Genomic DNA, 27,923 nt, shown 5'->3' with positions numbered 1-27,923 from the left:
ATATATATATATATATATATATATATATATATATATATATATATAAAAAGAATGAAGACAGAGCAGACACTCAAACAACAGACAAACGCCTTTCTGTTGCTCCAATTTGTCTATATATATATATATATATATATATATATATATATATATATATATATATATATATATATATATATATATATGGCATACATGAATATGTGAAATCCAGGGGATTTCACGAAATCCCTAGTGAATGTGCAACTCAAGCTTAGAATATTTGATCCCCGAGGGCTAGTACTAAACACAGCGAAACAGTGATTCATCTGTACTGTTTCGCCGTGTTAAAATACTAGCCCCTGGAGGGTTCAATGTACTCGTCGTGTTTAGTACTAACCCTGGGGGATCAAATGTCACTAAGTGCACTCTGATTATATTTCCTGTAAACACACACAACACATACATACAGTATTTATATATATATATATATATATATATATATATATATATATATATATATATAAATATATATATATATATATATATATATATATATATATATATATATATATATGTGTGTGTGTGTGTGTGTGTGTGTGTGTGCATGTGTGTGCGTGTGTGTGCGGGGGGGCTGTATAGCTTTTATGGTCACATTTACCAGATTTATATATATATTTTTAACAGCCACAATGACGTCGTAACTTCGCAACTTCTTCACTCTTTTTCGGAAAGGTTTATCATTGACAGACTTTTATCCAAGAAAAATATTTATTCATTTATTTCCCGCTCAGATAAGGCATGTAGTGATAAAACTATCCAAAAAAAGAAACGTGTGAAGACCTCGAAAAGTTGAGAAGCCATCCTGGCTGTTCAGCTCCTCCATATCTTATGCCTTTTTTATTGTCATTTTCGAAGTTCCAAAGGAAAAGATATAGAGCTTTTTCCATGCTCCTCTATTGTCTCCACTGCCAACAGCTGTTTCAGCATTTACTCACTGGAAATCTTACAAATAAAACTCTCGGTTTTTAGCAAGTGTCATAGGAAGAGGATGTTAACCACACTACTTATCTACACAGCGCTGGTTAACTTCGCCGTTCGAACGACCAACGGTGTAGCTGACGTGTTGTGATTTTCATACAAAACGTTATCTCTCATATCTTTTTATTCTATTTTATAAGTCGTTCGCCAAATCTTGCACCAAAGTTCGATGTACAATTTTTGGGTGTATTGCATTCACCATTTATTTTTTACAGAATATGTACAATTTATTGTTGTGCTGCATTCACCATTTATTTTTTACAAAATGTCTTTTCCCGTATCGTGAAATTTTTGTCATAACTGGTAATGATCATGTTGTAAGTTTTTTTTTTTTTTGATCATCTAACTAATATCTCGAAGATGTTCCAAAATTCCCTTATCTGTACGATAACTATTTGGTTACCAACTTTCATTCCTATAAGCGACGAAACTCTTAGCATGACCCGTCAGGATCTCTAAATAATGAACATTCTCCTCTGGCTTCATGTATTGTGATTTCACCTGAATACCTGGTATGCCTTGTTACTTAACTCCTTCCAACATTAGCTATTGTAATAAATAGTGGATGACGTTTGTTTTCTGCTTTGCAGCAAGACCTATGTGTGTGCTGAGCTGGTTCTTAGTGTTATCATTCGCCTTTGTTTTGAGATCAGAATACTAAGAATCCAGTATCCATTTACATTTTTCTCACAGTTCAGCGCTTGACGCTGTTGCGTGAAAACTGGACTTGTACCACAAGTCCTTTGCTCCATGTTATTTGTTTATTTTTTTAAAGTTAAGTTAAGTATACCTTAGTTTTACCAGACCTCTGAGCTGATTAACAGCTCTCCTAGGGCTGGCACGAAGGATTAGACTTATCTAAGAACCAATTGGTTTCTTAGCAACGGGACCTACAGCTTATTGTGGAATCCGAACCACATTATAGCGAGAAATGAATTTCTATCACCAGAAATAAATTCCTCTAACTCTTCATCAGCCGGCCGGGGAATTGAACTCCGGCCCATCGAGTGACAGTCCGCAGCTCTACCGACTCACCCAAGGAAGAGCTGTATTTTTTTTCTAATTAATGCTTAAGTTCGCCCTTTTTTGTTTGTCTTTCGTATTACATGCTCACAAGTACTATCTGTGTCTTAGTCTATTGTAAAATATACAGACTACTATGAAAATAGACCTGAAATTCTTCTACTATTGGCAGAAGAGTACATAATGCTGTACAATCATTTGCCGTCCGTCACGCACGAAGATGTTACGTGCAAATGCTCTGCACAGACTCTGCTTCTCTGCTCAGTAAGCATGGCTGGCTCTGTCTTGTTCTTGGTCATTTTGACACCGTTCGGTTGTTTATCTGAGTATGTTTGATGAATCGTTTTTCTGCTTACCCGAGGATTACGTTGTTCGTTTGCCAGGTAAACTGGATGCATTTTCACCCCCTCCCACACTTGGAATTATAAACATCACCTTTGGGCCAACCTCTCTCTCTCTCTCTCTCTCTCTCTCTCTCTCTCTCTCTCTCTCTCTCTCTCTCTAGTATAAATTTCGAATATTTCTTAGTTATGTTGCGGTTATCCTCCAAAATCTTTATTTTTGCAATTTCTATAATAGGATAAATTTGTATCCAAGAACTGTGATTATACTTGTAAGTAAATTTAATTCATTTAAAATGTTATGAGATAAACATTATGGCACCTTTAACTCCGTTTGTTAATCCGTATAACGGTCACTACCGTAACTACCAATTTAGTAATGTTAATACCACCAATTTAGTTACGAAAGGTTTCATGAATGGTCTCCCAGTACCGTTCTTTTGTTGAAAACTAACTTGAAAAAATGATTACATACATACGTATATCCTCACTGCATCCCTTGTGAGCTCGAGAGTTCGTGAGTGTGTGTATCTTACCGGTTGGGGACGTGATAATTAACTTTTCTCTCCATCACATTTTTTTTTTCTCAAAACTCCAGCCAGGATCCCTGGACAACTGCTTCACCTTGGGATTTTCAGCTACAAGGTCTTAAGCACATTGGTGTCTGAGAATTGTTGTTAAGAGTCACCCTGTCTCTCTCTCTCTCTCTCTCTCTCTCTCTCTCTCTCTCTCTCTCTCTCTCTGAGTGCGTGTGTGCACGGGAGGGATGAAACCAAGAATATCGATAATTCATTATAATTGCTGTAGAAAAGCCGACTGAAATGTTGAAAGCGGGAAAACGAAAGTGTGCAGGAATGAGCAGTAGTAAAATGCTACTAAATGAAATGCTGTTAAATGAATATAAAATGCTGAATAAATTTAAACATGCAAATTTAGTAACATCCGATACATTGTGTTGGTATTCTTTCTCTTTAGTGAACGAGACGATCACTGGAAAAGTATTAAGAGATAAATAATAGTTGGAAAAGTTGTAAATAAAAGACTGTAGTGAAACTGAAAAAAATTAAGCAAGGTATCCAAAAGCACAAAGATAAGATATTTTGAAATTCGACGAAAACTCGCACGACAAAATCACCCTTTATTTTCGTATCACATTTCCCAGGCCCTTGTCCAACGATGAAGTTGCAATTTTCTCACCCACTGCAAGCAGTAAACATGAAGGAGAAGGGAATCAGTAGCCAATATTTCTTATTCCATTGGAGTAAATTATGATTTCTTTCAGATCACGTAAAGGGTCCTTTAATTCTGACTTGTTTGATTGTTTATGTTTTTTTTTTTTTTTGTCATTCACACGGTTTGTTTGTTATCAGGAATGCGTGAATAATTATGTATTTTTACAAGGGATAACCACAAGCACAAGGCTTCATTTTTAACTAAATACGTGATTACTTTATTGCTTTTCCCACATTTTTTTCTTTTAGCTGTGTTTCTAGATAGAAATAATATAAGCTTAATAACGTGCTTTCAACGTTTTCCTTGGAAACCTCTCACCTAACATGACACTAAAGCTATGATTTCCACACTCGAGTCCCCAATTCTAGTAAAAAACCCAGATGCGAAGAGTTGTAACAGATTTAGTAAAGATTTCCTTGGGCAATGAATGTCAAACTCGTCAAAATCATGTAAAAGACTGTCTGGGAAATCATATCTCATATTCAACGGGATACAATAGCTTACTCCCTGACAAAAACTAGGATGGTTTTCGGTTTTGCGAGAGCGATATAATTTCTGTACTTGTCCCACGTAACGAAACAAAGACTACGTCACGAAAATGGAAAATGTCAGTAACTTCATCACACATGTATGACACATGAGTGTTTTTGATGTGATATTCGTAAAAAAATTAATTACACAGTAAGACTTAAAAGGACTGTATTACTAAACATAATTTCACTATGGGACATGCTCATTTGTGATGAGGCATCATGGCAGATACACACAGGTATAAACGTGAAAGAGAAATATAAAAGAATATAACGTTTCAAGAAACAAAAAGTGAAGAATACAGAATACAATGTCTCGACTTTGACCGAAACGCTCATTGAGATCTTCTCCAGTGACATAAGAAAACCTGGTTTTATTTTGTAAAGTAAAACAGATACCATAATATACATATATATATATATATATATATATATATATATATATATATATATATATATATATATATAAACTGGGTGTTATCTAGCCATCCAGTTTTAATGAGGTCCTGTTAGTAATTGTATTAATGCACAGAACAATTATGAAAGTGATAAAGCTAATATATATACTGTATATTTGTATAAATATATTATATTTATGTATATATACATAAATGCACATATATACACACAAATACATATATACATGCACACACAAACACACACACACACACACACACACACACACATATATATATATATATATATATATATATATATATATATATATATATATATATATATATAAAATATATATATTTATATTGTGTATGCATATATATGTATGTATGTTTGTGTCTTGTAATCCAGTGGTTAGCACCTCAACAATTGAAATAGGCAGGGTTGATTTAGGTGCAGTCTGTTAAAACCCACTGTAATTCTATTGAGCTTAACAAGTAATTAGATAGCTGGTAATTAGATGACTATATTGCGCTATTATCATGGTAAAGGGGCTGGGCTGGCAACCTCATCTCAAAAAAACTTACTGAAACCCAGAGGGGTAACATATTTTTCCCTACCGAATTGAAATTCTTTAGGACACTTCCATTAAGTCTGGTGCGCAACATCGACAGTAAATTATGCACTGGCACTTTAACAAATTTTGTGGGTCACAGTGAGTGAGTTGAGTTGCCTGGTTCTAGCAACTTCACCCCAAAAGACCTGCTAAGAACGAGAATGCTGAAGCCCTCTCACACAAAACCTTCTAAAGCGTAAAAGCGTCTGGTGATATATATAAACACACACACATATATACAACATATTTATAAATATATATATATATATATATATATATATATATATATAATATACATATATATTACAGAGACATATAACCATTATATAACCTTTATCCAATCCTGTTTCATATTAGTGTGGTTAGGTTTCAAAGACAACGTTCGTAGCCTAAGCGACAATTGGTATTCTTCAGATTTTAGGGTAGCCTACGGCTGTTTGAGCTTGTTTTTGTAAAAAAATCTGCAATAGTGTGATGATATTTATAACTCTATCACATCTTTAATTCTAACCCTTACCGTTCAAACCGAAGTTAGCCCGACTTTGCCTCACGAATTCTTACGAAAATTTTCCTGTATTTTACTACAAGGATGCCTTTGTTGTTTTCCCAACCTTAAACTGTAAACTGTATTTGTGGTCGAAGACTTCTATATAGGGCGTTTTATAGATATGTTATTCATCTGTAACCGATAACCAACGATTAAAATCCGCAGACTTACTCACGCACACATGCATATAAATAGAAAAGAAATCTTGCATTAATATTTATCATAATGTCAATGCGGTTTTGTTTCAGTCTTAACACGGAGAGAACAGTAAAGAAAGAGTGAAAGAGAGAGAGGAAATAGTTAACCTAATGTGATGTTTTACTTTAATTTTATATTTATTTAAACACCAATTACAATGCATTTCAATCTTTTTCTTTCTTTACCATGTTGAATTTTTCTTTCCTGTGTGATCTATATCTTTTTTCATTACTTCTTGCCTCCCCTTTCTTTTCGTTCTTCTCCGTTTATCTCTTTATTCTGTGCGTGTGTCTGGTAAATTTAGTTTCGTCTTGCCGGCATTTATCGCAGGCATCCCGCAGTATATTTGCTTTATCCTTCGTTGAATTGGTAAACTGATGTTTCTTTTCTTCCTGACAAGGAAGGCCAATCTTTCCATGTTGATTCTTGAAGCACGCCCTGTGATAATCTTGGCAGGTGGCGTTTTATATTAGGCTGTTTTGCTTATATCACGTTCTCTCACTCTCCCTCCAACCCTTCTCTCTCTCACATTCTCTCTTTCTGTCCCCTCCCGCATCTCTCTATCTTGTGGTATTAGGTTTTGTCGATTAACAGGCTCGTGACTAAGTAAATCTGACACTTCGAGAGTCATTCATTACTGATACAAATCACTGTTACGTTTATTTTGCATGGTAAATGAAATTTATTCATATGAATTCCTAATCTGTATTAATTTTTCACATATTTAGTCACTACAAATAATTTCCTTATCTTCCAAATGCAATTTACATAAGAAAGCACTGGTTCATAGCAGCCTCAAGAAAACCAGTAGACATATACATACGAAGATTTACATGGACAAGGAAAAAGTTTATTGCAGTCATTACGTGACAGTGGCTGATTTGTGAATGATGTCAGCATCAGGACACTTATCATTTAAAGAGGACATGTAGATCATGTGTGTCTTTACAATACAATGAAAATCTCAGTTAAATTATAACTCAAAATAAAACCCTAAGGAGTTTCTATGCACATAAACTCAGCAAAACGAAGCTTTCAATTTAAATGAATAGTGAAAATGGGTCGGTTTGCTTGTTATCAACCATTAAATTGAGACTCATGAATAGAAGCTCTTCTTTTTGCCTGAACGTAACCAGTCACTAACTGCTTCTGTACACCAGCAGAATTTAGATCAGAAATCTATAATTCAGCACCATGCAGCTCTAAACACTGTTACTGAAAAGATGCAACACATTTGTCATTACTAACTCTGCTCTTCGCGTACAGAAGGGCCAGCATAGGCATTCTTAGTCTTTGCTGATAATATATGATATGAATTTTGACATTTTCTCCAAACAACTGACGGTCATTTGCCGACAAACTTGCTTTATTATAATTTATTTTGTTTTTTGTTTACGGAGAAGAGACAGAAGCGGGAATGGGGATTGATGATCGTCTCTTCTCAGGAGACAGCAAACCCAACTCCTAATAAAAAAGAAGCTTACTGATTCCGAAAACTTTAGAGGAATGCAGAGAATTCCACAGACAGGAAGTGAATGGGATATGAAGGAGTGATCACACTGAGTGACCTTCGAATTCATGACTTCAAGCAGTACTAAGCACGTGGTGAAGCATTACGCTATAACAATGGTGAGAGTAACAATTTCACATTACATGTGCTGCTCTATTGCCGAACTAAGGGTAATGGGCAATTGTGAGTCTGTATTCATTCTCTGTGCATGACAGGCTATGCACGGTTAATGTTATTAAGTTCCTTAAATACAAAATGCGCTAAAAATAATTCGGTAAAGAGAAACTTGAAGAAGGCTATAAGTGAATTTAGCAACCCACACAAGAAGCTGGAATTCTCAAAGTTAAAGTTACTTCTTATACTTCAGTGTGTGAAAGTTTAAACTAAAAGCAAAGTTCCCAAAAATTCAGAGAACATTGGCAATGCTGCACAAGCTCTTGGCAAGATAGAATTTGAAACAGCCCTATTCGACCTTAGAACAACCATTAATGGCTTAAGTTTCAGTCATTGGGATGTCGACGGATACCAACCTACAGTACAGGCAGCATATTCACCTAAGGTGACACCATAACTTATTGTTAAAAACTTCAGCAGAAAAACGGGAACTATAACGAACTATAATGGCAACTATATACTCTACGGTATCAACAGCTTTGAAGACAGGGTAAGCATTTGAAGGCAGCAAATTTCATGCTCTGCCGTTGTACCTGCTCAGAATAATGAGCAGCAAATGTTTTCAATAACACTGTCCTTAGAGTAGGAGTCCTACCAAATATCTAATGTTCAAATTTAATTTAAGCCGAAAAAAAAAAATCTCGAGGCAGATATGAAAACGCAAAAGTGCAAATAATCACGTATACCTGTGACCCTTAACAGATTTACATTTACATGCAAACCAACACGGGAAATGGATTAAAAACAAATGAAGTAATGAAGCGAGCATTACTCACTATATTAATACAGTTTTATGGTCTTAGTATGAAACGCAAAAGAGGGCATTTTAATCATAAAATACTTTGTCTCGTAACACTCAAAATTATTATGCTCAGAAACAATACTCATGCCTATCTCATATTAACTGAATATTCAGACAAAGTCTCCCAAAGAATGGCGCATTATTATATCTGAAAGAGCATAGACCACAACACGTCATGGAAATAAAGCTCTGAAACAACATGAACGCGACAAAGCATCACTGATATACTGCTAACTGCTACTGTATTTAAGAACAAAAACTTGCAGGGAATAAACAATTAGCAGATTAATGGTTGACTACAACAGGCCAATTTTGAAAACTGGAACATATATAGTCCATGATAATCTCTCTCTCTCTCTCTCTCTCTCTCTCTCTCTCTCTCTATATATATATATATATATATATATATATATATATATATATATATATATATATATATCTCTGAAAAAACGTGTTCAAAAGAGATGTTTACTGACTGAATGATTTGCTAATGCCATCTTTTAGATATTGGCAAAGCCATGACTTTTTAACAAATCTTTGAGATCTTTGGAGACATAATCTGCAATTGCTATTTCTGACCGCAATCAAGTTCCGTCTAAGAGTCGCTGTGCTTTTCTTTCATAAATTTCATGATGCATGTAGTTTCATTTGGTTTAATTTCAAGTGTTTCTTGTTTTATTTAAGATTTTAAGCTTGTAAAGTCTAAGGCTGAACCGGTGTTATATGCTGCATATCTAATAAGAAGGATAAGGAAGAAAAACATCTGTAAGTGGAGTGGTGGTTAGTATGAAAGGCCCCTTTAGAACAAGGTATTGAATATCATTCCTAATTCACGGTTTAAATTCAAGACGTTGACGGGAGAGGATGACTTCGTGGACAGTCCTGCTTACACGTCTGTGATTTTTATATCTTTGCTAAGGCTCTTTGAAATTCCTTTTGAATCTTTTACATCCTGTAACACTGCTCGCAACACATTCCTTCTATGTAACCGCGATGGTCTTGAATATTAGTCAGTACTAATCTTGGTTTTCATATCGCACACACGTAAGGTGACTTTATATGATGATTCTGAATGCTTTTAAAATCTCTCTCTCTCTCTCTCTCCCTTAATTTTTTTATCAACTAAGATTCACGAGTCATTGCTTAATTTAAGATGATCAGTATCATTCGCTCCTTTTTTGTAATAATTAAACTAATTCATTGTTTTAACACTTCGGAGAGATATTGTAGCATAAAGTATACAATGACGAGATTTTTGTTTAACATTTCAGTGCCAGAGCATAATAATTATTGTCAGTACGTTTCTATATATTAAAGTATAACCTTCCACACATTATACTTTAATATGCTCTCTTAAGGACGCTACAAGAATCCATGATCCCTCACCTAATATATATTTTTTATAATTTCTTACCTAACTCTAGAACACTGTGTGTACAGTATACATCGTTTTCCAGAACATCGTCATCTTTATTCTCAATGAGGTTTCATTACCTCAAAATATACTGGTCCACGTTTTTACTGTTCTACATTAATTACGCCTTCAAAAGAGGTTCATCTCGTGTTCCTTCTGGATTACGTGGAATCCATCGTCCATATACTTTATAAGTTTAAATCAGAGGTACTTAGTTCACCCACGTCTACATATATTCAGATTATTCCTTCTTCAATTCTATTTATAATTAAGAAAACGCTTTTTGCAGTTTCCATCATCAAATGCTATGCAACTGGTAATTATCATAGCATCACAAATCGCTCTATCGTCCTACTTCATGTTTGTGTTAGTTTATGTATGGTACTTCAGACCTATATGTAAATATATGTATGGCAAAGACTTGATAATCTCATTCCATATAACACAAATCCTCTCAAAATCAGAATCCTTTATTGGCTACATTACTGTACCGGTGATCAGAATAATTAGAATGTAGATTAGTCTCAAAAGGTTCATATGAAACAAAACTAGAAGGTTATTACAATACGAAGCAAACTTTCAAAGGAAAGAGCGCCCATATATGAATAAGAAAAGCGGGCAAGTAAAATGAAAAACATGTCAAGTTTGCTCGTACACAGAAAACCAGCTGTAAAATAATTCGGAAAACTCGGCGCTTTAAAGAAGCACAGCTTCCTGCCATCAACTTAGAGCTATCAGCAACCATTCCATTGCAAAGACGATTTTCCACAATTTTGCAGTAAAGGACATAAAGACTCAGGTAAAGGATATTGCCACAGAAATATTTCTCAGTAAACTATAGAAAATGATACTCCGCATCGCAACTATAACAAAAGTGGAAGACAGGCAGACGAGAAACCGCCCGACCAAACGAAATTTTATCGAAATATTGCAGCATTCATACTTTAAAAGCTGGACTTTGGAGGAAACCACTATGCAGAAAATCCCCCCATTAGCCACCTCGTACACCTACGTAAAAGGCTCATCAGCAGAACATTGATTTAATCCAAACACCCTCTTCCGTATCTAGACCCACGCTTTCTTCCCCCTATTAACCCTAAGTATACTGTAGAACCTGTGTGCGGGTGAAAAGGTCGCAAAGGCTTGTGCCCAACTCAAGTCAACTCTGATTTGTTCTATGAAAAACCTGTTTAATAAGTTTAGATGACGTAATGGTTGCTATTTTAATTTCTACAATAATTTTAGAAGTTTCTTATATTTAGTAATAAGGAATTATTTCTCAAATTTTACGCTTATAAAGTGCATTCCCTCCAGACCTGAAAATTTTAGGAGAGACTTTGTATGTTTCCGATATTCAGTGTGGGTACTCAGAGCAGTCTATTTTAATGAACGTTTGAGAATAAGATACTCAACACATAAAAAAACAGAAACTATCTCAGGGTGTATAAGTTAATTATTTCGAGGAAGATTTTTGAATCCAAAACCATGTGAAGGTGTGGAGTGAATGTGTATTGATAATGTTATATTTGTAGAAAATAAGACATTAAATGGAAGCAGTCATTTGTTAAAAACACCCTTATAGAGTCCGCATCCTTTTCTCACCCAAGCACATGATTAAACAACAATGAAAATCAACGAAACTGAGGGTGGTTGGTTTAGTTGAAGCCCAGCCTTATGCCAGCCCGTATCCTATCACCGCGTGTGACAAGATGTGAGAGAGCGTAGGAGGTCTGGTGTGAACCACCTCCGGAATCTGACTAACCAACAGAGACGCTTAATCGGCTGCTTTCGTATCCCCTTCGAATTCTAGAGCAAATGCACTTGGACGGACGGCGTCGTGGTTTCGCCTTGTGGTCGGTAGGCGGTCAAAGGGAAGAGTGTGGTTGAGAGGCGGTTGGGCTCTGCATCGGGAGCTTCTTTGTTTGATTTCTATTAACTTACACATACGATAAACATACCTAACTCTGTGTTGCAAGTATGAGCGTTTCTTCGAAGGTTCGAAAATCTGTCTTTTAAAGATGTATCAGACCACGATGCATATGGTTAGTTTCGCATCCTGCTTTATTCCCGTGTTTCAAGTACACCTACGTCGTGGCTGTCCATAGTTTCTTTTCCCAGGTTAATTCTCTCTCTCTCTCTCTCTCTCTCTCTCTCTCTCTCTCTCTCTGTCCTTTGTCCTTGTCATTTTGTTTACAAATTTAAAGTATAAATATCTCGAACTCTGTCGGAGAAGGAGGGGCTATACAGTAGTCTGGGTTACGCTGATGAAATGCTGATGAAAATGCAAACCAAACCCCAAGCTACCTCTCAAGGTTAGTCTGTTGCTGACATATAATCTAAATGACTGATTTACTGTAGGTAAAGTCCTTTATCAGAGACAAACTATATTTCATGGCCCAGTTCTTGTAGCATGGGGCCAGCAAAAGAAAATATTTGAGATGTAGATGTTAACTCCTTCTTAAGAAAAGTTATAGTATGCATGGGTAATAAATGACGATTCTGGCTATCTAACAACAATTACAATTACCCATGTCAAAAATGTATCGTCTAAAGTAACCGGTAAGCTTCTTGCTATTCTTAAGACTTTATATCTACAGTCAGATGAATGTTAAATACTTCAGTTCTTTTGTTCTATCATTATTTTAGAATCTTGTCTTCTGTCTGTATGTCAGCAACTCGTAATATCTTTACCCCAGATAAACTGTGCAAGGTACTGGCTTTCTTTGAGGTAATTGAAGACACTCAACATCCTCGCTCCGCTCGCATTTTGCTAAACTGAATGAAGAATCATTGTGGCTACCTGTGGCTACTAGGTTAATTCACATCCACAAGACTTGGAAAAATAGGAATTTAAACTAAAGTGATTTCTAACTGACTAACTGGTCAAAACAAATAACCACATGACAATAAGTAAACCAAATGGTTTGATTATCCAACGAATATGTTATTATATTACAGGTATATCACTATTCGTTGTATAATATATTTCGAAATATTGTTGTAATGAAGTTTCCTGTGGTTGAAGTGGAGAATTTTGTGGTCTAATCTGTATATATCTCAAATACTATAAAGCTTAAAACATTTTTTAATGTCAAGCAAGAAATGGCATTACTGTGAAGGCTGTGTCACATTAGAACAAACAGCACTTTGTGTAGCGTACTTAGTTACTTTTGTATTTCCGGGAGCACTGATTAGAGGAAGTTTTAAAAAATATGTTCAGCAAAATATGACTTTTTCCAGCCTTGCTCAACGTCTTGTAAACAAACCGACGACAGAAATTGCTAGCAAAGTCATGTCTTTCTATTCTAAGCCTTTGGAACGACACTTATAGAGAATTGTTAGATAAATACTACCATAAGAAAGCAATTTTGCTTCTTTTTAAATAAGATTATTCTTAAAAAAAAGGGCAGGACAATAAAGATACCTGTCAAACCAATAAGCCTAGCGTTTGCCAAGACTACGTCTATTGTTGTCACTACTCTTAAAGGCTCCTTTTTTTTCTTTGGCATGATGATTCGATAACTTTTATTACAGAGAAATTTTATGTATATATTCGAAATTAAGTTGTACTTAGAATGAGATTTAAACGATAAAGCATCTTACCAAATGAGCAGCTTGAAGGCATAGGTGTGGCCTAGCAACCAAACTTCTGTTAGATATACCAAAAGATGAAAACAAATTGAACCAGGATTTGTTATGCACATGAAAATAGAGCTATTTTTACTTTGAATCGAATAATAATAGTTGTTTTTTTAGTTAGTTTAGTTCGTTCGGAAATATTCCCATCATGCGTGACGTTTTGGAAGTTCGTTAAGAAACCTCTTTCGATAAAATGCATTTTAACCGTCTAACCTGCTTTTACATGTCTAAAACAAAAATGGATTGCATAGACAGTATCCTACAGGCCCACCTACAGCAAAGAATTCTTATAGACTGGCAAAATACAGCAGGTGTCCCTATGCGTCACAGCAACATGTTGAAAAGACGAGACTAGTTGACACAGACTAGGCCTACTTTTCCTAAGCATTTTTAATAATGTGCAAATTTTTTTTACTCTACATCATAAGGTATATATGAGATTACTGATGTTCTGATTTAAAAACTGAAATCGCCTTTACACTTATGTGCCACGATAATATGCTGAAAATACAGTATAAGACATATTAACAGAGAAAGCTCATCTACTCCTAACCAGACATTTGTGTGACTATACACCAACTTATGGGTAAATATGACTCAGTATGTTTTGTTTACTGATGAAATGTTATTCCATTTTCTCTTGAAGAATTCCTGTTCCATTTCTACAATTATAAGCACCATGACGTACGAGTGTGAAGATAAATAACGAAAGAAAAATCACATACAAGCTAAGCATTTATTCAATTTCCGCGACTCCCGGCTGTGCGAAGTGTTCAAGGTGCCCGCAAGGTTCACCGGCTGAGCAAGCAACGCCGCCCTGGTGGCGGCATATCAAACTACGTAGCACCAGCACACAGATACATCTCCAGTTTCTTTTGACCAGAAATAGTGCTTTAGGTCATTACCTTATTTTTCAGGCCGTCTTGGTAAATCCCGTATGACAAAGCTAAATTGTAAAACAAAGGGGCAGTCTGTTAATGATGCGTCTCATTGGCCTTACCCGTCTTTTTTTTTTCAGTTCAAAACATTCCTGCCATCACTGAAGATTGGACGCAACATCCTTAATCCAAAAATAATGATGAGAATGAAAAGTTCTGGCTTTGTAGTACCTTTCTTTTATAAGACATTTTGTTTTCCGTTGTTCATTTTCCTTGCCACGCCATAAGGTAAAAATCTTTCCCATGTAGGATGGTAGATAGGGGAACAAATTTAAGAAACAGTTCTTATGATGCCTAATTCGATTCAGGTCCAACGAAGGACGACGAGTCGTAGGAGGGAATGACGACATTTGATTTGGGGTTGGGGGCTTCGGGTGTTCCTCTATTGTCTTAGGGAGTCGATTAAATTGTCTCTTTATTCTCTTCTGGACTCTTAAAGCATTAAAGGTTCCCTGTTAACCATCGGAATGCTTGTGAGATTTTAATGAACAACCTATAAGTGAATTAAATTAAAGTCATTATTAGCATTGGTGGCTGTAATACCATTAAAGAAGAGTTTATCTCTCTCTCTCTCTCCAACCTCAATTATTTCCCCATCTCTAAACAGAGAACTTGCTTGTTTGTATCTATATTCTCACAACAGCATTTATGATAATTTCTTTCTTTTTCTAACTGTCTTTACGGAATGTTTAGTGCCTACATTTCATATGAATATTCTTGTTGTGAATGGATGAACAATCGGATCTGTACTAACTCACGACTTTGTAGATATAAAAATGATGCGCAGCTTTTTCAACATTCTTTTTCATCTGTTCTTGATATTGTACATTTTATCGTTTCTGTTCCAAAATGGCATTTGCGCATAAAAAGTTATGTTAAACTGTGGCTACTGGAAGGTGCTTACTGCAAAGATTATAAACCAGTCTCCATATTTCCAGTGCCCATTAAACTCTCTGAAAAGTTGGTCCTAAAGCCATTTTATTTGTAACTTGAATTTAAATTCTGCTTCCTGACACTGGAATCCTTACAGAATACAGTTAGGTACCTGAAATGCACACGATAGCCTTGCCAATGCCTTTGTGTTAAACCCTGTTCAGTTTGATTTATTATTATTATTATTATTATTATTATTATTATTATTATTATTATTATTATTAACCTTCTCTGTAAACTTAGTAATATGGGTGTTGGACCTTACACAGTTTGCACTTTCCACTGAAAATGTTTTTATGTGGAGGATATAATAAACGAAGAAATTATGTTTCCCAAACGGGATTTAAAACGACAGCTTTAAAAAATAAGGTCACTGCTATCCCTGTGTACCACACTAAACATATCCTCATCACGGTAATAGTGTGTTAAGTGCTATTAAACAGTTAAAATGTTTAAAAACAGACAAAATGTACTTTTTATGAAGACGACTAGATTCTTAAACAAAATCAATTTTCCAGCTGATTTCTGAACAATGCCATTTTCAAGACTTTGGAGAGACTGTAATTCATTTCTCTGTTCGACCAACAATTGTCGCAATGTTGAGGTGACTAAGGCAGTCACTTGAAAATAACTGGGGTTGATAAGCCGTATGATGTCAATTCTCGGGTGGCAACGGGGCATTTTCCCACCTTGAGGCGTTCCTATGGGAGAGTTGATTTATTAATTTTAAACTGCGTTTGCTTTTCCCGTCATTCGTGTTTTGTTATTCTTTTGGACATTCATTATTCATTTATGCTCTAAAATACTTAAAAAGTAATCAAGCTGGTAAAATTCGTTTCCAGTTGTGCAAGATACTTCCACAAACCGGTTGTTTTAAGTTCATGGTCTGTAAACAATAATAGATTTCTAAATTGGTCAGTAAATGTTATACGAAACCAATGCTGAATTCATGTGTCCTGTGAAATATCCTCTGATCGGACCTCAGTGTAACAGCCGCTGGAGTTTAATACTGATGATGACATACCTATTCTTTCCGGTTGTTGCGTCACATGCACAACCAACAAAAGATTCTCTCTCTCTCTCTCTCTCTAGTGCTGTGGTCTTCTGGATCTGTCTGTACTGTATAAACTCCAATATCTCCCTGACATCGTATTCGTAAATCATCTTTTATTGTAAGACGCAATTTAATTAGACGTATCATAATAGAAGATCAAAGTTCACATGATTACTTGGTGTTTAATCTGCTGAAGGTTCCCTGAATGTCGCCCGCTTTCAGTCAAATACTTTGTGGGTTTAGCAATAATAATAATAATAATAATAATAATAATAATAATAATAATAATAATAATAATAAAATAAAGGAAATTTTAGAAATGCCTAGGCAATTCTGACAAGTCCACATTCTTGTGAATATTATCCATTACATAAAACAAACTTTAAAGCTAACTCAGCCTCTTCTTTGGTTCACCATCTTAAAATTCTCAGTCTTTGGCTCCAGTAAATCTCTTATCCCTCCTTTATCCCGTAATAATGAGAAACTGTTACCCAACCCTGAGGACAAACTTGAGTTTAAATTCATTTGGCCTTTGAGACTAAACTTAGTTGACTCCTTTTTCCTTATGCCTGAACTACTCTGAATTCGCTTTTCACTCACAGATCTGAAAAACCTGGGTAACAAAGGCCGTTTCAGGTGCAGAATGAGGAAGAATTTTTCCATTTACTCTTCAAATATATATTTATATATATTTTTTGTTAATATGAAAAACTAACCCAGATTAGTTGAAATTCAATGCTTAAAGTGGTAAGAGAATGCAGTAAATACAGTTGTCTCATTATTCCAGCGCCCGAGTTGTTGAAAATTTGATTATGAATCCTTATATATGAACTTTTTATTTGGCCTTCTGATAACCAGTATGCATACATAGCATAATTAGTATTCTTTTTAGACAGCACCTTTTCATTACCATCAATTACTGTTTGCGTGCTGTATCCAACCAATGGTGTTTCGTTAGAAGTTTTTTTTTTTTATTCCTACTTTATCAGAGGCCCTATTTTCAGCCCCTGCTGATGGCAAATGAGTGCATTCGCATGTAATAAGTAAGGTTTGAAAATGAAGCTTCTCATTACACTTTAACCTGTGGGCATTCACAAATTTTTTTATTCCCTTTGCTATGTATCATTTTATTTCAAACATACCCTTAACAATTCCCGATATCATAGATAAAAAGTCACTAAACATGTATATAAAAAGTTGTGACGGGATCTTTTTTCGTACATCATAATCATGGACAGCATCGCCTCCAACGTCGTGTGGCATAAAGCGTCTATGTAAAATTCGCAATTCTCATCATATACAGTATAACTCCCTGTAGTCGTAAGTTAATTCCAGGGTAAAGTGAATTCGATATTATGGGGCATTTGTGTTTTAATATCTAAAGGTATAAAATGCTATATGTGAGCAGATGATAAATTGTCACAAAATAGTCGCACATTACAAACCTAACGCTTAGCTGTCATGGAGGAGGTGAGTTGATTTCGAACTCAAGTACAAAACCTGAATTCGATTTGATATTGGCAGTAGAATTCAGTTGTTCTTATATCACATACGAAAGGTTAGGTGAATTCTATTTCACTGTGTATTTCTTTCATATTATATACTATTATATGCCTGGATATGAAAAGTAGAAATCTATTACGTTTCTCAAAAAGTTTGTATCATGCGGAAATGTTTTAAAGTGTATCGGGATGAAGCTGTTATAGCTAAGTGTTTTCACTCTTTTTCTTCTTCCTTGTTTGGAGTACTGTTCTCCAGTGTGGCCTTCCGGTGCTGACTCTCAACTCAAACTGTTGGAGATACTTTATCACCAGTCAAGTTGATTTTGCCAACTCTTGATGTTGAGTTGTGGCATAAAGTGTGTTCATAATGCTTATTGCATAAAATGTACTACAACCTCTGCACTCTACCTGATCTAGCTGTTATTGCTCGCAACACTATGCAGGCTGCTGCTGCAAAGTGTCGTTTTCTAGTGTCAGGTTTTATTCTGCTCATTTTGCTAGGAGTTTTATCTTGGCTGCAACTAAAATGTGGAATAATTTGCCTAGTGCAGTTGTAGAATCATCTGATCTCCAAGTATTCAAGCAAAAAGTAAATTCATTCCAGCTCTCTGCTGACTTCTGAATTTCAAGTGTATCGTTTTCTTTCTGTATTCCCACATATTTGTTTACTTATCACCTTTCCTTATGACTTGATTTCCCTTTGGAGCCCTCTCGGGTTTATAGTCCGTTGACTCTGTCCATGGGGGTTTTCGGCTGAAGATTTAAAGAAAGAAAGAAAGAAAGGAGATGAAACTATACTAGAAGCCGAGGGTCGTTGCACCATTCCCCTAGATTACGATTCTAAACATTAATACTATTTTCAGCGAAGAAAGTCTGACTGTTTTCAGCGAAGAAAGTCTGACTGAAGTTTGTGTCTCCAGAAAAGTTTGGATCCCGACTTCTGCTTCTAGTTGATAAAAAAAAAAGTACATAGGAATTTGACATTAGTGTTGGTATATGCGCTCTCTGATTGTTTTTTATACTTGTTATAATATTAATGACGCTATTAATAATGCTGCTATGGATATAATTAAGATTATTATTAATCACAAAAAAGCAGAGGCAAAATCAATTAAACAACAGTGGTGCTGCTGAATTAGATTACCCCCTAAACATTTCTAGACTTTCTTTTACACACGAAATAATGTCCTGTTGGGAAACTTTTAAAGTTGTATTTTTTCTACTTTACACTTTCCTATTGTCTGTCGTGATGCAAAGACTAATATTTTACAGCTTTTAAATGTGAGGTTTTCGGTAAGACTCAGCAACTTATATCTTGCCCAATATCCGGTTTGAAGGGAAAAAAATCTCGAGGGCGTCTCCCCTTGAAACTACGGTACAAAGTTTCACCTGAATCTCGAGCCATAAAAGATTAGGGCATAAACAGTGCTAAGGCTTTCTTCTTGCCCATAGGAAACGCAGTAGTAAAATCGAACGAAATGAGGTATAATCTAAAGCTCGATTATTCCTGTGTTAACTCTCCAGTCCATAATACAAACATTTAAATTTTTGGCTTCAAGCCACTCACTATTGTAAATGTTTCTTTTGTCTCTTCATGTTACATAAATGGATGAGGTGAGTGACTTTTCATTTCTGCAGTTCGTGGGGGTATTCTGATCTCTTAAAAGAATTGAAAAATAAAGGTAAACTAGTCTCAGTATCGATCATTAAGGAATATAAAATCATTTAACATTGGGGAATAGAGTATATTTCACACAGTTTTGAGAAGTAAAGCCTCTTATTTAGTGTTCATATGATTTTCCAGACTGAAGAGGAGACTCTGTCTGGAAACTTTTTGTGATTCCTTGAACTTTGGCTTTTTGAACAAAACTAGTTTGAGAAAAATGCGAGAGAGAGAGAGAGAGAGAGAGAGAGAGAGAGAGAGAGAGAGAGAGAGAGAGAGAGAGAGAGAGAGAGAATCTTCAGGAAAGCCCTGATTTAACGAGGCTTAGTGGTGGACCAGCGTCAACAAATTTTTCCATGTGCAGTTTCTTAATTGTTTCCTTTATTTAGAAATGAATATCTCGGCCCTTTCACTGCACGGTTCGTTGCGTGACGTTGGGTAACGAGGCTTCGAATACCTCGAGATGAAGGTCGATAGTTGACCAAATATGGCCTTTAGATGGATTTGGGTGGACAGGGCTATGGAAATAGACAAGCCTGGAGAAGGGACGCAAACGGGACAACACCCTGATTTATGAAGTTGCAGAACCTGACTCTTGGTCACAGCATCGGCCAGGGATACTGTGTTTGTTGATCGCTGTTGTTCATTTTATGTTCTTGCCTTTACTCCATTTTATTATTTCTTAGTGATGTTTATATAGTTAAAGTACCTGCTAAGAATGTGCTTCCTTGATACTTAGAACTGCCCTCATACTAGCCTGAAAAATGGGAGTGATGCACGCGTGTCTACGCGTACCTGAAAATATGATGGGTATGTTTTGCCAACTTTGAACTAATTGTCCTATTCTGAGTAGTTGCAGTTCAAAGAAATAGGATATTGCTGTTGTCCTGGTTACTCATTATTTATGGCTCTTCCTTTATAGAAGAAAGTTTAAGGATGTTTTGATAAGATTTTATGTCGTTCAGTATATTCTAATGTTGAATGCCTGACACCATAAATAAAAAAAAAAAAGCGTGACGATTGTGTGCCTTCATCGAGATTTATATCTTAGAATTCTGAGTGAGTATTATTATTAGCAAAGCGTGATTCTGTATACGTACTATGCATTTTTCTGAGTTTGTAAGCTTGCGTCGAATGCTATATAAAGTGGAAGTTTTAGCGCTTAAAATAGGTTTTCTGCAAATTAAACGTGAAAAACAGTAATTTTAGAAAAGTGACAATATGGCCAGAGGGAAACATGGGTGAAATTGGTAAGAGTTCGTTCGATCTTATAGGCCAAGTGGGAGAATGTCTACATAAAATTATGGAAGATTTGGCAGGAGGGAACGTAGGAACTGATGGGTTTGACTGAAGTCTCAAATAGTGAGAATCTTAACATCCAAGAATCTGGGGAGTTCGTGCAAGAGTTACGACAATGTACATTGAGTGAGGTGTGGTTTCTTTTTACTTTTTTTTTTTTACCAGGTCTTGCATCCCTGATTGAACAGCTGAATTTCTCAGTAAGTGTTGCCTTATATTTCTCAGAAGTCTTCGGCTTCCATAACAACAACTAAATCTAAATGTGATGTTTTTCGTGGCAGAAATATAAGGCCTGTGAAAAGGTGTATACGGCTAAAAGAAAATGTGAAATGTTGGAAAACAAATATGTTCTCGTAGCAACTGTGTCTTTTTTCTCGGTCTCGGTCGCTCCCTCATATAAAGAATTAATTTCGTAGAGACAATCGAGCGATGTTACTATTTGCAGGTAAAATCTTTAAAGCAGATTCACGGGGGAGATGTCGTAAAGCGGCAAATCTATTGCTAAGCACGTAATAAACAATGATTTATACTCATATTACTACGTATGACATCTTTTTCCCTTCAAAACTATTTCTGTACTTCGATGTTTCATTACTTTATACGCCCCAAAAAATACCCATGATTGAAGAAGGCTTCCGTCAACTAACAGAACCTGCAGGTGTTTTCTTTGATTGAGGACGACAGTTTCCACAATTAATGTTGCGAGACTGAGCTGTTGCGCGTATCTTTGCAGGCGATCATGAATAACTGAAGATAGACTGATTAATTACGTCAGCCGTCAGCGAACTGACTGATCATAATCTGCAATACTTTGTATGTCTGAGTTTTTTCTAGAGTTAATTGCTGTGTCAGGAGTTAAGTCTTGCCTTCTTGCTAAAGCATTTACTAGTTTCTTCATAATCTGATACCCACGCGGCCTTTCCTCATCAACTGTAAATTTCTTCCACGTGATGGCGAAAACACTCTCAGTATCTTATAGGCACCATTTCCATTTTTCCTTTTACTTGTGAGTGGTTAATTATTTTAATGGTCATTTGAGATGAGAACTGAATAAGTTCATGTTGATGCGAACAAAAAATTTGCTTAAAAAATCACCCATGCCCGCCCTTAGGAGGTTGCTCTAGGACGTGTTAACCTTCCGAATTGCAGAAAATATTATAGGAGGAGAATGCTAGGTAAATGGGCAGAACCGCCGTGATTGCAGCTCAACAAAATCAACTAACTACCAAATAACTACTTCACGGCTTAGAAACAACAGAGGCGCAGTGGGTGCGAAAGGATTTTTCCTAAATCTTTCTGTCTCTCTCGGGAATTCAACTGAACATCTCTCTAGTGCAGCATCATTACCTCCGGATTAAGTGTACCCATTTTACATGCAGACACACACACACACACATACACACACACACACATATATATATATATATATATATATATATATATATATATATATATATATATATATATATATATATATATATATATATATATATATATAGAGAGAGATAGAGAGAGAGAGAGAGAGAGAGAGAGAGAGAGAGAGAGAGAGAGGATCTCTTAACAAATATAAGCTGCGCATTGCATGATTTAGCCACAGCAACCACTTTGGCTAATTTCGCTTTCCTAAGGTGGGCGGTGTGTGTGTGTGTATGTATATGTATGTATGTATATATATATATATATATATATATATATATATATATATATATATATATATATATATATATATATATATATATATATTAATTTGTTTATATATTCTAACAATATCCTTCTTCCCTGGGGATCCCAACCGCCTATCACTGAAGCAGTAGGTTAACGTTGACTATTAGCTACAGGGGCTATAACAGGAGAGGAATTATTAGATTAAACACATAAATAACTATTGTTTCGCCCTCTTCCTGCCCCACCAGTAATGAGTGGACACAACTAATCCTTCTTCCCAGTGGTGATGTCCGCACTATAAGCAGGTGCAACAGCCTGAAAATATATTCTAACGATAACCTTCTTCCTCAGGGATTAGGGGCGCCAACCACTCAAGCAGCAGGTTTATGCTGAGTCCATTCTGCACTGCTTCAGTGGTCAGCGGCCTAGTGCCTTAGGAAAAGAAGGACGTTATTGTTAGCATCTGTTTTCAGGCAACAGTGCCTGCTTGTAATGTGTACGTTGCCTCACGGACTAGGGAGAAGGATTAATTGTGTCCACTCAGTTGGCGAGGTGGGGAGCGGGCAAAACCACAATTTGAAAGTAAATGAAAAAAGCTGTATGTGGTTTACAAGGAACTATAAATGCTTATAACAGAAACAATATGCAGGCAATGAAGTGGATGCTGAGAATGTAAAACATTAAGCGTGATTAAAAGTGTTTTCAATGAAAGTGAAGCATGTATTAGAGCATGCAGGCAAGAGAGTGAGCGGTTTCGTATAAGTGGGATTGGAACACAGGTGTCTTATGTCTTCACGGATGTTCAGTATCTTTATGAATGGATTAATGGGAGAAACCTTAAAAACTTGTTAAACAATTTTGAAGTGGCTGCAAGATGGGGAAACTTGAAAGTAAATGTGAGTAAGGTTATAATAATACACGGAAACTAGGAAGGAGCAATGAATCAAGGAATAATCGCAGCGTTTTGTTTGTACAGGTATTTGAATGTAACCACAATGGATTATGGTATGATAAGAGAGGAAACGAGTCACAACATAGGTAAAGCAAGAATGGTAGAGGGATGTTTGTAAAAGAGTGGCAAGAGGCATGAATTATCTACGGAAACCAAGATGGGAGTGTATTAAAGGATTGTTGAGCCAACTCTCCTTTGTGGAGGGGAAGTGCAAATGTTGAAATCAGTGAACGAAAGAATTAAAGTTGATGCTGATGAGACGAACTGTTTGTGTAATCTATGTGACGTAAGAAGAGCTAATAAGGTGAGATATTTATACGGAGATATGGAGATACATAGATGAAGTGGTAAAAGCAGCAGTGCACCTCAAGGTAGACACGTTAGTGTACTACACATGGTGAGCTGCTGACACAACTAAAATGTGTTTGCATCGTCCCTTCGGTCCCTAGCTGAGCCCACTTTCTGGCACTTTACTTTACCTCCATTCCCACTTCTTTCATCTGTCTTGCTGGCTGGCATCTAACTAACTACTACTCCTTAACGCAACTGTGGCGTTTTCTCCTAGTTCCACCTTTAGATTCCTGTACTTCATTTCCTTTACTTTCTTGATCTCTGTCTGGCTGTTCAACCACTCCAACTGACTGGCCGAAAGTGACCTAGTGCTTGGCTTGACAGCCTTAATTTCAGAAAATGTAATGAAAACATTATCTTATGTGAAAGGATGGGTCAGATTTATATATATATATATATATATATATATATATATATATATATATGTGTGTGTGTGTGTGTGTGTGTGTTTATATATATGTATATACACATATTTATATATATTTAAATATATATGTATGTATATATATACAGTATATACATAATCTTGTATATGAATAAAAGTCCATATTCCCTTCCCTCATCCGACCAAGCTTCATTCAAGCAGAACGAGACGACGAACACATGTGAATGCATTCCAAGCACTTCCGGTCATGGCGGATTGCCGGCTAATAGTTTCGGTAACCACAGCCTAACCGCATTTTCGTTTTCTAATCCCTTAGTTTCCTTTGTGCAGCGGCCTGACTTTGATCTGAATTCAGGGTTTTTTTTTATTAATATTTTCCTGACAAATGAATTTAATCTCGCTGCGTATTACATAGTTTGCTGTACGTGTAACTGCTGTTAAGTGTCTCAGCTTTTTTGACATTTTTCTTCCTCGTGTTCGTAAAATATTCTCTGAGCATTTCCTCTCGTATGCCGTTTTCCTCCGGACTGTTCTCCACTACTTCTCTTACACTCATCTCCTACACCAATGTTACTGTTTCCTGAGATATTACATTCACACAATTTCTTCCATTTATTTAGTAATAACACACCCTCGTGCCATTCACTGTCTTTTAACCTAATCTTTGTTTTTTTATTCTCCTTAAACAAATTCATATAAAAAATATAAATTTATGGATATGCATGGTTAATACATGCAAAGTAATGTATGCAAATGTATCTGTATGCTCACGCGCTTGATTTCCATGCGCCTTAACCTTACCTTCCCTGCGAGTTAGGGAGGGATTAGTATGCGCCGTCCTCAGTGCTCACGATTGCTGGGACCAAGCTGGGACTGAGTTTGCTTCAGACTTTCGCTCTCAAGACCATCCAGCTATAAGTGAGTACCAGCATCTACTGGGATCAAGAAAAAATGCCGTGGAGGCTGCAATTTTATCCTTGTAGACTTGCTTATAAACCAGAAGTTTGCACCCTTCTGACACCACCCCTCTAAAATGGGGAAAAAGGTGTATGATGGAAACCACAAACGCAAACATATACTGTATGTATCGAGACAAGAGACAGGGGGTTGAGAGAGAAAGAGAGTTTGCTGGCATTATGAAAGAAAGAACTAGCATAATAATGGTAAAAATTCTGGTAATTCTAATTAAATGAAAAGAAATTCGAGTTTATGATATTGGCATGAGAATAAAAAAGTAAACTGAATTACACAGCAAGGTAATAAGAAAGATGCTCGTTGTAGTGCGCAACGAAATGAAAAAGGAATTCACTTGCAAATGAAAAGTTCAAAGATAATTCCCATTAAGATGGAAAGCTGTGTGGATAAGTTTCGCCGGAGATTAGTAACCTTGAATTTGAAATACCGACGTATAGCCCGACACACCTTCAGACAGGTTCACTGGCATAGAGACAATGAGACGAACAGACAAATTCCTAATGTACAAATGATGTTTCATATACAATTTAGATAGACTCATATTTTTTCGAGTATTGTATAGGATTTGGCAGTAGCAAAAATCATCATGATTATTATAATCATTATAACGGTATTATAATCACAAATTCATTTTGACTATCATTACGACGTACATTATGTGTAATAAGAAAACGGAAGTGTATGCCGGCTTTTCAGAAATTCATTTGGCAGATTATGTTCTGGTTGCTTCGTCTGAACCAGTCACGAGCGTCCAGGTTGTGTGGTCACGTGATGCAATTAGAGGACAGCGTCGGAAGTGCATTTTCCTTTTAAACAGACAACGTCAATACTTTGGTATTTTCTGCTTCCCACCTCATGTAAAGGCGGTTTGCAAGGTGGAGGGGGTTGAACGGGGTAACGACTAATGGGGGTGGGGGAGTGGTTCCCGCATGAAGATGTCCTTGGACCGTCACATATCTTTTTCTTTCCCTTTTTTTTTTTTTGCACGAGACGATGAACTTAGGTTTTAACTGATTCTTGGCAACGTTGCTCATCATGTTGATGATGTTACCTCTCTCTCACTCCTTTGTCAGTTCAATTTATTTACTGCGGCTACATTTTGAAAATAACAGAATGTGATTATCGTATATCCTCACACTCTTGTTTACAGATATCGATGAATATGATTAGCCTACACCCCTTCCAGTCTTTGAACTTTGTTGAAAGTGTCTTTTTAAATTTAATTTTTCTGGTTAGTTTACCTCATGGTTAATAATGTTTTTTTATAAGAAATTTTGGAAATTGGTAAATTTTTCAATCGGTTATAACTAATTTTATTAATTTATTTTTTGAGCATACTCTTTTTAATTTACTCCTAATAATATATTTATATGTTCTTGCATGAAAGTTCACAGAAATCTATCAGTACTTATTTTCTGACTCGGCTGCGTGACGGCTGTCAAATTTTTTAAGTCATTTATTGAAACAAACAAGGTTTTATAGATTTCATGAAGTTAATTCTTAACGTATGGAAACTGTCTGCCTTGAAATGAGAATTATATAATGTTTATCTTTTCTTTTAGATGTAACACGGGTTTGTAGAATTTCGTAGTCTGCTAAAAACAGATGAAAGAGCTCATAATAGCGTAATTTCCAGCAAAAACCTTTTACGCTGCAATAATTACTTCCATGATGAAATATGATCAGAATTTCCGAGATGCTTAAAATTTTGAAGTTAAGAATCGATGAAAAAAATACAGAGTAATTTAAATGAATATATATCGCTTTCTAAAAGTGCGCTTGAAGTCGGAAGAAGCAGCGTGAGAATATACATTTTATTTCTTGGAAAACCCGAAAATTTCTTATTCATGTGTCACAGTGTTATGATAATGAAAAGTTCTTTGACCGTTTTTAATTTGGAAGTCGTTCAGAGAGGTATATCCGGCTTCTCAAGACCAGTAACCAGCTTCTCAGAAGCAGGCTTAGCTTATGAAAACTTCGTCTATTTCATCTCAAGCCTAAAATCTTTTCTCAGCTTGTATTCTTTCACTTCACACAAGCTTGATTTCAAGAGATGGTCCTATCATGTTCACGGAGGTGAAGAAAAATAGGAAAGTACAAGGTTATCAAAAGAGCATTTTGTTATCTGGTCTCATAAAGAAGTGTCATAAGTTTAGACACAACAGCACCTGCAACATTTGGCTTTTCTCTCCGTCTTAAACTTAGAATGACTTTTCTTTTATTCTGAGTTGATTACCTTCGACCATCTCTCTCTCTCTCTCTCTGTGTCCAGCTGATGAGACAGGGATGTAGTATGAATAATATATTAACTGTTATCCCCTGAACGAGCATTTTTAACCCACCACCCATAAGTCAGTAAGCTCTGCCGTTTTAATTGTATACACTAGTATCTTTAGCAGATGTGTATCCATAATATAAGTTATGAAGGCAAAGTCAAATGATGGAGAAAAAATGTATACTTTTTGGATTTATTCTGCTAATGGCACTAGTAATCTGGAGTCGTGAGTGTTGCTTTCCTATGCAATTGTTACAAAAGTACTCTAAAAGAAATATATTACATAAATAATGGAAATGCCCTTCATATGAAAAAGCCTTAACGTTAAATCCACACAGTATCGCTGCTCTTCATTGGTGCTACAGAAAGAGAAGAGTATGTATAAAAAGAATGTAAAATAATTCATGATTACATACAAATTACTGTTTTCTATATATGAAAAAATAAAAGAAAGATGCTTTCGCTTAGATAAAAGGGCTACAAGTTTCTGATAT

General features: G+C 35.9%; 1 protein-coding gene and 1 long non-coding RNA gene across 3 annotated transcripts in view; one reads left to right on the top strand and one right to left on the bottom strand.

Annotated features, from left to right (window-relative positions):
- The window catches only part of LOC136845778 (innexin inx2-like), a 650,831-nt gene that overhangs the window by 266,013 nt on the left and 356,895 nt on the right, over positions 1-27,923 (bottom strand). The window lies entirely within an intron of this gene.
- The window catches only part of LOC136845781 (uncharacterized), a 139,547-nt gene continuing 136,622 nt past the window's right edge, over positions 24,999-27,923 (top strand). The window contains exon 1 of the long non-coding RNA XR_010855254.1: positions 24,999-25,097. This is a non-coding gene — a long non-coding RNA (uncharacterized lncRNA). The remainder of the gene's footprint in view (positions 25,098-27,923) is intronic.

This window comes from Macrobrachium rosenbergii, chromosome 14, assembly GCF_040412425.1.
Source record: "Macrobrachium rosenbergii isolate ZJJX-2024 chromosome 14, ASM4041242v1, whole genome shotgun sequence".
NCBI lineage: Eukaryota > Metazoa > Arthropoda > Malacostraca > Decapoda > Palaemonidae > Macrobrachium > Macrobrachium rosenbergii.
The sequence above is the reverse complement of the archived record's forward strand: the minus strand, read 5'-3'. Positions and strand labels throughout refer to the sequence as shown.